Source organism: Zootoca vivipara, chromosome 8 (assembly GCF_965207765.1).
Source record: "Zootoca vivipara chromosome 8, rZooViv2.hap1.1, whole genome shotgun sequence".
Taxonomy (NCBI): Eukaryota; Metazoa; Chordata; class Lepidosauria; order Squamata; family Lacertidae; genus Zootoca; species Zootoca vivipara.
In genome coordinates this window covers 36246495-36256462 of record NC_142591.1, presented here as the reverse complement: position 1 = coordinate 36256462, position 9968 = coordinate 36246495, and the positions used below count along the sequence as shown (strand labels likewise).

The window sequence follows — 9968 nt, the reverse complement described above, 5'->3', positions numbered from 1 at the left end:
GGAGGCCGGAAGGGGAAGCGGAGGCACAACCCCGCCGCCCGGCCCCACGGAGCATGCGCCCGGCGGCTTCGGCGCCAGCGGTTGCCTCCGCTGTTTGGAAGCGGGAGGGGCGGTTGCTAAGAGACCCTCCATCATCTCCGGCTTCGGGGCGTCTGGTTGCCGGCAAGGCCTCGGCGCGCCTGAGGAGGAGGGAGGCTAGGGAGACCCCCGCGGCGGGGGAGCCACTCGGTCCGGGGCCGGTTCTGGCTCATACGAGTTGAGGAAAGAAACGTCGCCGAGGTTGTGACAAAGACGACAAAATAGGAGAACCTCCCAACTTCCCTCCCCCCGCCCCATTTTATCCGGAGCACCCGGCCACGTCCCCTCATTTTAAGTCGGAACATTACAAAAGCCTAATCCGTTCGAAAAACTTGAAGCGCCTTGGGGCGGTTGAAGTGTTTCCATTTGGTTTGTAGCGGACGGTGCAGTTTGCTTCTTTATTCGTTATGTTAGAAGGACATCTTGTGGCGCTGGCAGATGGTGCCCATTCGGTTTTTTTGGCCGCTTGTGATTTCTCATCGAGCGCGAACTTTTGGGCCAGGCTCGGTTTTAATGTGGCTCGCATATTTCTAACATACTGCCCATTCCTCATGCTTTCCATCATCAATTTAATGTACACACAAGTGCATGAGATCTGAAAGTTACCACAGCAATTCCAGTCCAGTGGAATCAGTCCATTGTTGCAATTCCACCACTTATAGCTTACAGTTGTAGAGCACTGGTTGTGTAGTGCTAGAAGTTACTTAGCTGGGTGGTGGGGTGGCCCAAAGGATTCAGATAATGAAAGTAATGTTTGGGCAGACCCGTAAGTTAGGGGGTGATCTTTTAGGTACCCAGTCTCAAGTCACTTATGCCTTGATGGATGAGTTCCTGAAACAGACAGGCATCCAGCACAGCTCTACAAAAATATGTGCCCTATAGCCAGGCCAGTAGTACCTTGGTCAAAGGCAGCTCCACCTACAACCCATTGCAGAACTCCTGAATATGAAGAACAATGAGCCAAGTTATCTCTGTTCAAGATGGGTCATGATAGCTTATGCAGTGCTTAAACTCAATTGCTCTGTATCTTGCTTTCAACTCTGAAGTCTAGGTCCCACATTGCAGGTTAGATTTAGAAGTGAATGCTGGATTTGGAAAGAAAAAATAACCTGTTCTAACGTCCAAATGACATGTATTAAGTATATCTACAAATACTTTCCCTTCAAATGCAAAACTTTTGATGAACAGGGATGCCCTCACTAATTTACCTAGTGCAAGAATGTTCCAAAGGCTCTTAAGCTGGTACTGTTAAACCTGCAGAACAAACTTAGCTCCTTAGCCATATTGCTGCCAAGATGCCACCTTGAGAAAGTGATGGATGTGCTTGAAGTAAAATAAATTGAATCAAGAAAGACCAATTGAGTTCAAGGTAAAGAGGATTGAAGGGAAGTTTTCATATGATTTATAGCTCACTTCTGAGAACGAGAAGTATGTCATGATTAAATGATTTCTCTTACTATCTGGGAAGAAATCCTGCTTATTTGAACAATGTTTTAATGGATATTGTGTAACTTGTCCTGGCATTTGTATTGCATTGCGCATTGTAATGTATTTTCTGTCTGGTCTAGTGAAAGTTAGTTTAATTTGCTTGGGGCCTTAACTGACAGTTGTGTGCAGAAGGGTTAGTGTTAGAATTCTCAGTATGCAGAAGGGAGATAGAAGCCGGAGTGGCCCAATACATTTTGGCACCTGAGGCAACCATAAAATGGCATCCCCCCTCACCATCAGGGAAGAAGGAATGAGTGAAGATCTATATCAGGAACAAGGGATCTACAGCCCCTGTGGATCCTGTTGCCCAAGGCAGTTGCTTCATGGGTAACCCAGCCCTGGATAGAATATATGCATATTTTGATTGGTGGATGCAGGTTGAGAATTTTCAACTGTAGTCACTTGCAATTCCTGCACAATGTTTGCTTTCTTGCCAAAGGATTTAGGCAGCTACACCTGCAGCAATTGCAAGTTGGTTGCCCTACTGGAAGGCAAGGTTGCCCTACTGGAAAACAAGGTCCAGCAACTTCAGGCCCGTGTTTCTACACTCCAGAAAATCAAAGACCTGCAGCTTTTCTTGGATGCAGCAGAGCACGCTGTCTGCACCAAGGAGGAGACGGGACATCCCTGAGGAGGAGGTCAGTTCCCCAAGACAGCAGCCAGATGTATGGAGGAACATGACTCATAGAAGTAGAAGGCCCAGGGATCGCTCTGAGAGTTTAGAACTACACAATCGATTTGAAGTGCTCTCCCTTAACATGGAAGACGAGGAACAGACTCCATTTGAAGATCTCTCCCTCATCACAGTTGATCAGGAATATGAAGATGAGCAGCAAAGTCAGTCCTCTTGGAATATGCAGGTAACCTTGGAAGAGACAGCACATGGAAGAATCCCAACCAAGCCTATGAAGAGGCGTGTAGTGGTGATAGGGGATTCCCTACTGAGGGGTACAGAAGCAGTGATCTGTGAGCCTGACAAGATGTCCTGAGAGGTGTGCTGTCTCCCCAGGGCCAAGATCAAAGATGTAACAGAACGGCTGCAAGGAATCATAAAACCCACTGACAAATACCCCTTCCTTTTGGTCGACGTGGGAACCAATGACACTGCAAGCCATAGCCTCCAGAAGATCAAAAGTGATTATGAGGCTCTGGGCAAGAATTTGAAGCAATTAAATGCACAAATTGTCATCTCATCTGTCCTCCCAGTTGAACGACATGGCCCAGGGAGAGAGGGAAAGATAGGGGAAGTGAACAACTGGCTTCGCAAATGGTGCAAACAGGAACGGTTTGGATTCTTAGATCACGGTCTGCAGTTTCTTGATGATGGACTTCTGGCAAGTGAGGGGCTGCACCTCACAAGGGTTGGAAGGAATGTTTTTGCCATGAAACTCAAAACCTCATCAGGAGGGCTTTAAACTGACTTATGTGGGGGAGGGAGACAGTGGTCCTGAAGGTAGGAGTCTATCAAATGCTGAAGATGATCATCAAAATGTCAAGGACCAAATGGAACAAACAGCATGCAGACCTAGTGGCGGGAGAAAAATATCCTTAAATAAGAGACATGGGGGAATGATCAATGGTCTTCAATGTCTGTATACTAATGCACAGAACATGGGAAATAAACAAGATGAACTTGAGCTCTTGGTACATCAAACTAAATACGACATAATAGGCATCACTGAAACCTGGTGGGATGAGTCTCATGATTGGAATGTAGTAATAGAGGGATACAATCTATTTCAGAGAAATAGACCAAACAGGAAAGGAGGAGGAGTAGCGTTATATGTCAGGGATGTGTATACCTGTGAAGAGATCCAGGATTTAAAACTTCAAAGCCAAGTTGAGTGTATCTGGGTCAAAATTAAGGGAGAGAAAAATAACAGTGATCTCATTGTGGGAGTTTACTATAGATCCCCAAGCCAAACTGAGGACACAGATGATGCTTTCCTGGACCTGATGGCCAAGCATTCAAAAGGAAGTGAGATAGTAGTAATGGGGGATTTCAACTATCCTGATATTTGTTGGATGTCAAACTCAGCCAAGAGCATAAGGTCGAACAGATTCCTCACTGGCCTTGCAGACAATTTCATTGTCCAGAAAGTGGGAGAAGCAACAAGAGAATCAGCCATTTTAGATCTGGTCCTAACCAATAGTGATGACCTGGTTAGTGCGGTAGAAGTGGCAGGATCATTAGGTGGGAGTGACCATGCTCTTCTGGAGTTTATTATATAGCAGAAAGGAGCAACCAAGCATACTAAGACTCAAATCCTAGACTTTAAGAAAGCCGACTTCAGAAAACTTAGAGAAATGCTGGGTGAAATCCCATGGACAGTAATACTAAAAGGGAAGGGAGTTCATGATGGTTGGGAGTTTGTTAAAAGGGAGATATTAAAACCACAACTTCAGGCAATACCAATGAGATGGAAACATGAAAGGTGCCTAAAGAAGCTAGGGTGGCTATCTAAAGAACTTTTAACTGAGTTAAGATTTAAAAGGGATATGTACCAAAAATGGAAATAGGCGGAAATCACCAGAGAGGAATTCAAACAAATAGCCAGCGCGTGTAGAGACAAAGTCAGAAAAGCTAAAGCACAGAATGAACTCAGGCTTGCTAGAGAGGTTAAAAGCAACAAAAAGGGCTTTTATGGGTATGTCCGTAGCAAAAGGAAGAACAAGGAAGCAGTGGGGTCACTTAGGGGAGAAGATGGTGAAATGCGAACAGGGGACAGAGAAAGGGCAGAACTCCTCAATACCTTCCTTGCCTCAGTCTTCTCCAAAAAAAGAAAACAATGCCCGACCTGAAGAATATGGAGCAGATGATTCAGCAGGGGAAACACAGCCCAGAATAAGTAAGGAGGTAATACAAGAATACTTGGCTAATTTAGATGTATTCAAGTCTCCAGGGCCAGATGAACTACATCCAAGAGTATTAAAAGAACTGGCAGAGGTGATTTCAGAACCACTGGCAATAATCTTTGAGAATTCCTGGACAACAGGCGAAGTCCCAGCAGACTGGAGGAGGGCAAATGTTGTCCCTATTTTCAAAAGGGGGGAAAGAGAGGACCCAAACAATTACCGCCCAGTCAGCCTGACATCAATACCAGGAAAGATTCTAGAGCAGATCATTAAGCAAACGGTCTGTGAGCACCTAGAAAGGAACGCTGTGATCACTAAAAGTCAGCATGGGTTTCTGAAAAATAAGTCATGTCAAACTAATCTGATCTCATTTTTTGACAGAATTACAAGCCTGGTAGATGAAGGGAATGCTGTGGATATAGCCTATCTTGATTTCAGCATGCCCCATGATATTCTTGTAAAAAAGCTGGTAAAATGCGGGCTTGACAATGCTACCATTCAGTGGATTTGTAACTGGCTGACTGACCGAACCCAAAGGGTGCTCATCAATGGCTCCTCTTCATCCTGGAAAGTAGTGACTAGTGGGGTGCCACAGGGTTCTGTCTTGGGCCCAGTCTTATTCAACATCTTTATCAATGACTTGGATGATGGGCTTGAGGGCATCCTGAGCAAGTTTGCAGACGACACCAAATTGGGAGGGGTGGCTAATACCCCAGAGGACAGAATCACACTTCAGAATGACAACAGATTAGACAACTGGGCCAAAGCAAACAATATGAATTTTAACAAGGAGAAATGTAAAGTACTACACTTGGGCAAAAAAATTGAAATGCACAAATACAGGATGGGTGACACCTGGCTTGAGAGCAGTACATGTGAAAAGGATCTAGGAGTCCTGGTAGACCACAAACTTGACATGAGTCAACAGTGTGATGCAGCAGCTAAAAAAGCCAATGCAATTCTGGGCTGCATCAATAGGAGTATAGTGTCTAGATCAAGGGAAGTAATAGTACCACTGTATTCTGCTCTGGTCAGACCTCACCTGGAGTACTGTGTCCAGTTCTGGGCACTACAGTTCAAGAAGGATACTGACAAGCTCGAACGTGTCCAGAGGAGGGCAACCAAAATGGTCAAAGGCCTGGAAACGATGCCTTATGAGGAACGGCTTAGGGAGCTGGGTATGTTTAGCCTGGAGAAGAGAAGGTTAAGGGGTGATATGATAGCCATGTTCAAATATACAAAAGGATGTCATATAGAGGAGGGAGCAAGGTTGTTTTCTGCTGCTCCAGAGAAGCGGACACGGAGCAATGGATTCAAACTACAAGAAAGAATATTCCACCTAAACATTAGGAAGAACTTCCTGACAGTAAGATCTGTTCGGCAGTGGAATTTGCTGCCAAGAAGTGTGGTGGAGTCTCCTTCTTTGGAGGTCTTTAAGCAGAGGCTTGACAGCCATTTGTCAAGAATACTTTGATGGTGTTTCCTGCTTGGCAGGGGGTTGGACTGGATGGCCCTTGTGGTCTCTTCCAATTCTATGATTCTATGAATTGGCCAGTGTGATTGGCTGAGACTGGACTAGATAGACCAGAAGCATATATATGGCTGGGCACTGGTCAGCAGCTGGAGTTGTGGGTACTCATGGAGTCAGGCAGAAGAAAGTGGCAACACAGGCAGAGGATTGGAGAAGCAATGGTATAGTGTCTAGAGTGCCTTGTCAGTATCCCGTCTGGGATCGTTGTTTTCTGTTGTTAGCTTGTCAGGATATTGAATGTGACTAACCATATTCATTGCCAAGTGAGGACCTGATTTGGGCCTCTTTGTTGCACCAGCCTGGAATCAGTGCAATGAAACAACAACACTCCTCTGCCCCGACCAGCAAGACCTGGCAAGGCTTCAGATGCAGCAATGGCTATATTGCTCAGATCAGTCGCTGGGGAGGGTTAGGATTGCTCTTCCCATCTTACACCTCTCCTAAATATGTTTATATGAACATTAATTTAGAAATAAGTTCAGTAAAGCTGTTTTTTAAAAATAAAGTGTGTTTAGGATTGCTGTGTTAATAGATCATACAGCCAATTGTATTTTTTTGTTAAATGGAAAGACTCTTACTCTTGTTTTTTTCAACTGTGCCTGCCACATTTTGCATGTTACTTCGAGGGAAAGTAAGCTGTGAGACGTGTTTGAAGATGCATTAAAGTGATTTATGTAGTGCTAGCAATTGAAGCACTTTAGCTGAGTGGGTTTGCTAATGTCTGAAATTCTGTTTTAAAGCATGGTTACCACCAGTGCCATTATGCTGAATCTTCAAAGTGTTATGTGCTACTGTATAAGCTTTGTTTTGATTGATTTTAAAGGCAACTTCAGAAGTTAACAGAATGTACACCACTTCTTTATGTTGCCATTTTCACCAGAGTTCTGGTTGCAAGACTGCCAGTCATTTGGCCCCTAAAACCACATCAAACTCATTGCAATGCTTTCTGGGATATTTTTAAATATTTTTAATGCACATTGGTACTGTAATGGCATACAATAGCTTGCATTAATAGAAATGAATGTTTACATAGCTCTATAGTCTGTAATTTATATAGATGCCAGTATTACTGAGATTCAGTTTGGTATGGCATGAGCAAACTTCAAGGTCATTTAGATGTGTAGATTTATATGATTTATCTGGATTTTAAAGTGTGAAATTGCACACAACAGAAAACTTCCCAGGCTTCAATAATTATTTTTTAAGGAACTTTTTTTTTCTTAAGAGAAAAATGTAAAACCAAGGAAAAGATAAAATGTTTTATTGACTTTTTGAAACAATGTCCATATGAATATGCTTTTGCAACTAAGAGCAGTTTAGCCATCTAGTTCCATGGATAAAGAACTAGGAATTAGTGATGAAACACTTCATGATTACATGGACAAATAGGTATATACTGCAGAGTAACATAACAAGTCCATAACTGAGGAGTGAAGCAACAGCAACCACAGAATACTATAAAGCTAAAACTGGTGGTCTGTGTTGCTTTTTTTTTTAAGCAAACATTTAAAAGTGCAGAAACTTCTGCACAGTAACAATGTGGTTATTTGGTTTTCTGTACTTATCAAATTGTACTTGTATTGCAAATTACTGAAGTGTTTTCACATTGGATACTTGTGTAAGACTGTAATGCAGGCATCCCCAACCTGCGGCCCTCCAGATGTTTTGGCCTACAACTCCCATGAACCCTAGCTAACTGGACCAGTGGTCAAGGATGATGGGAATTGGGGATGCCTGCTGTAATGGATAGACCAGAGGTAGAAAGTTTGTGGCCCTTGGCCTAATTTCATATGGCTATCAGACTACATAACAAGGGGAAAGGGAATGTCAAAGACAGGAGAAAATAAGAGAATTGTAGAAAGGTTACTGCCCAATACCCTGAGCAAATGTGACTCTCAACAGGGGGGGAAAAGACCACTTCCATAGACACTCTGGAATAGACACTGATTGTAATCCTAACTTGTTGATAAAAAAATGTCTGAAGCAGTTATTTTCACTCATAAAATAAGGTAAAAGGGTCACAACTGCATTGAACTTTGTAAGCATGGATGCAGAGTTGAGACTTCATGAGAAATCTGACAGAACATTTTTTAAAAAAAAGATTTTTATTGAAGTACGAGAATTTTTACATACATTATATTCTCTCCTTCCAATTTTTAATTTCCCGTACCATTTTCCCTTTCCCTTCCCACCCCCTCCCCCACCCATAATCCATTGGAAGGGTTCAAGCAGTTGTCCTCAGCCACGGGCACAATGTCTTTAATTTCCACTGAATGTCTTCTGGTCCAGTAGTTGTTATCCATTGAAGATAGGAGTTCCATCTGGTCCTTATCATAATAGACTTGGCCTTCCATGTTATTTCCTGTGACGTTACTGCCACGATGTCTGACTGAATAAATTCAAACATATAATTAGTCCAGACCTCTACTCTCCATTTTTCTCTATCTTTCCAACCTAAAGCTATTGTTGCCTTTCCTGCTAGTATCATTGCTTTGAAGGTGTGCTGGTCACCTTTCTCTATGGCCGTGTTTCCTAGTATACCCATTGTCATAAGATTGAAGTCTATAGGTAGCTTCACTTTAAAAACTTCATTAATAACCTTAAGGATTTAATTCCAAAATCCCCCTACCTCTGGGCATTCCCAATACATATGGGAGAACCATCCCTTGATCTGGCAGAACATTTATTCTACAGTCCAGAAAGCAACTTTTGTGCCAAATCTTCTGCTGAAGAAAGATTTGTGATATTCTGTGTGAATGCTCAGGGAGCCACTTTGAAACTAAAAAGAAACTTACATTTAAACCTTCCAGTATCCAACTGAGTTTACCAAACTCAGTGTCCTCTCTTCTGACATTTAATCTACAAAACACAAAGTTTTGTTGGCTTGTGAATGAGACTGACAATGTCTTGAGATTTTAAAATAAAACATGTTTAGTACAGTCATCTTGAAATTGTCCAAGCTGGCTGCAGATATATCAGCACCCTGCTGTTAGCAGAAACGGGGGTATCAAGAAATATTAACCATGTGGAAAGACTAAAGAAAACCAACTGGAGAAACCCTTTACCATCTGTGCTCCTTTTCTTTCATTTTTGTGGGGAAAATACCATATTTTATATTCTTAGTCCAATAAAAATGGACACAGAAAATGAATTCTATCCATTCAGTCTCCCAGAATTTTATTTAAAGTTGATCCCTTTGATCAAAATATGATATATGTATTTTTTTGGAATAGAGATTCCTCTAGTAAAAAAAAGGTAGGCATCTTGTACTTTCTGTTCCATGCAAAGGCATATGCCACTGAATTTACTTTGTTATAGCCATCCAAACTTCAAAGATAATTTAAAATTGATGGTGGTCATATAGGTCACTGAAAAGCAGTACTTGGAACACCTACATAGCTAGCTTGCAAACATTTGAAAAGCTTTAATGTTGTGGTCTGCCCTACACATGGCCATCGTGCAAAGCATTAATTTCCTGGAGTGGTGTGTCCAGCAGCATTAGATTTGTGTGGTGTGTTACTGTTCTTCAGCATGGTAATAGAAATAGCCCGTGCTGTGGTTAATTATAGGGGGTGAGCTTACCTGTTTGGTTTTCAGTCCACTCCTAGGCTGGATCTGCTCTCCAGATGACACAGGAGACTCTGGTACATTTGCAAAAGAGTCCATTATTACTACCAAACCCGAGAAGGTTCTAAGGAGCCTCACAGCACCCTGCCTCAGCTCTGATCTATTGAGCTCTGATCCTGACTTTGGGCTTCTCATGACTGTGTGGTTGGCCACTGTGAGATCACTATGTTATGTTAATTTTCTGTTAAAACTTCACTCGTCCTTAGGTTTACCCCCCAGAACAGAGTTAGAAAGTGTGGAGGAGGAGATACAGGAAAGTCCCATTGCATAAGTAAACTTTATTCTATTCTCACATCAACTTAGTTGAATCATGTCAATTCATTACACCAAGTGAGTTTCTTTTCTATTATATTATTGACCCTCTGAAGCAAATTGAACTCAATGGGAG

General features: G+C 42.6%; 1 long non-coding RNA gene across 1 annotated transcript; it reads right to left on the bottom strand.

Annotated features, from left to right (window-relative positions):
• Positions 1 to 7863: 7863 nt before the first annotated feature.
• Positions 7864 to 9598, bottom strand: LOC148684808 (uncharacterized). Its single transcript, XR_015951696.1, has 3 exons — positions 9536 to 9598; positions 8749 to 8812; positions 7864 to 8342 (listed from the first exon to the last, which is right to left on the bottom strand). It is a non-coding gene; the product is annotated as an uncharacterized LOC148684808 (long non-coding RNA).
• Positions 9599 to 9968: the final 370 nt, after the last annotated feature.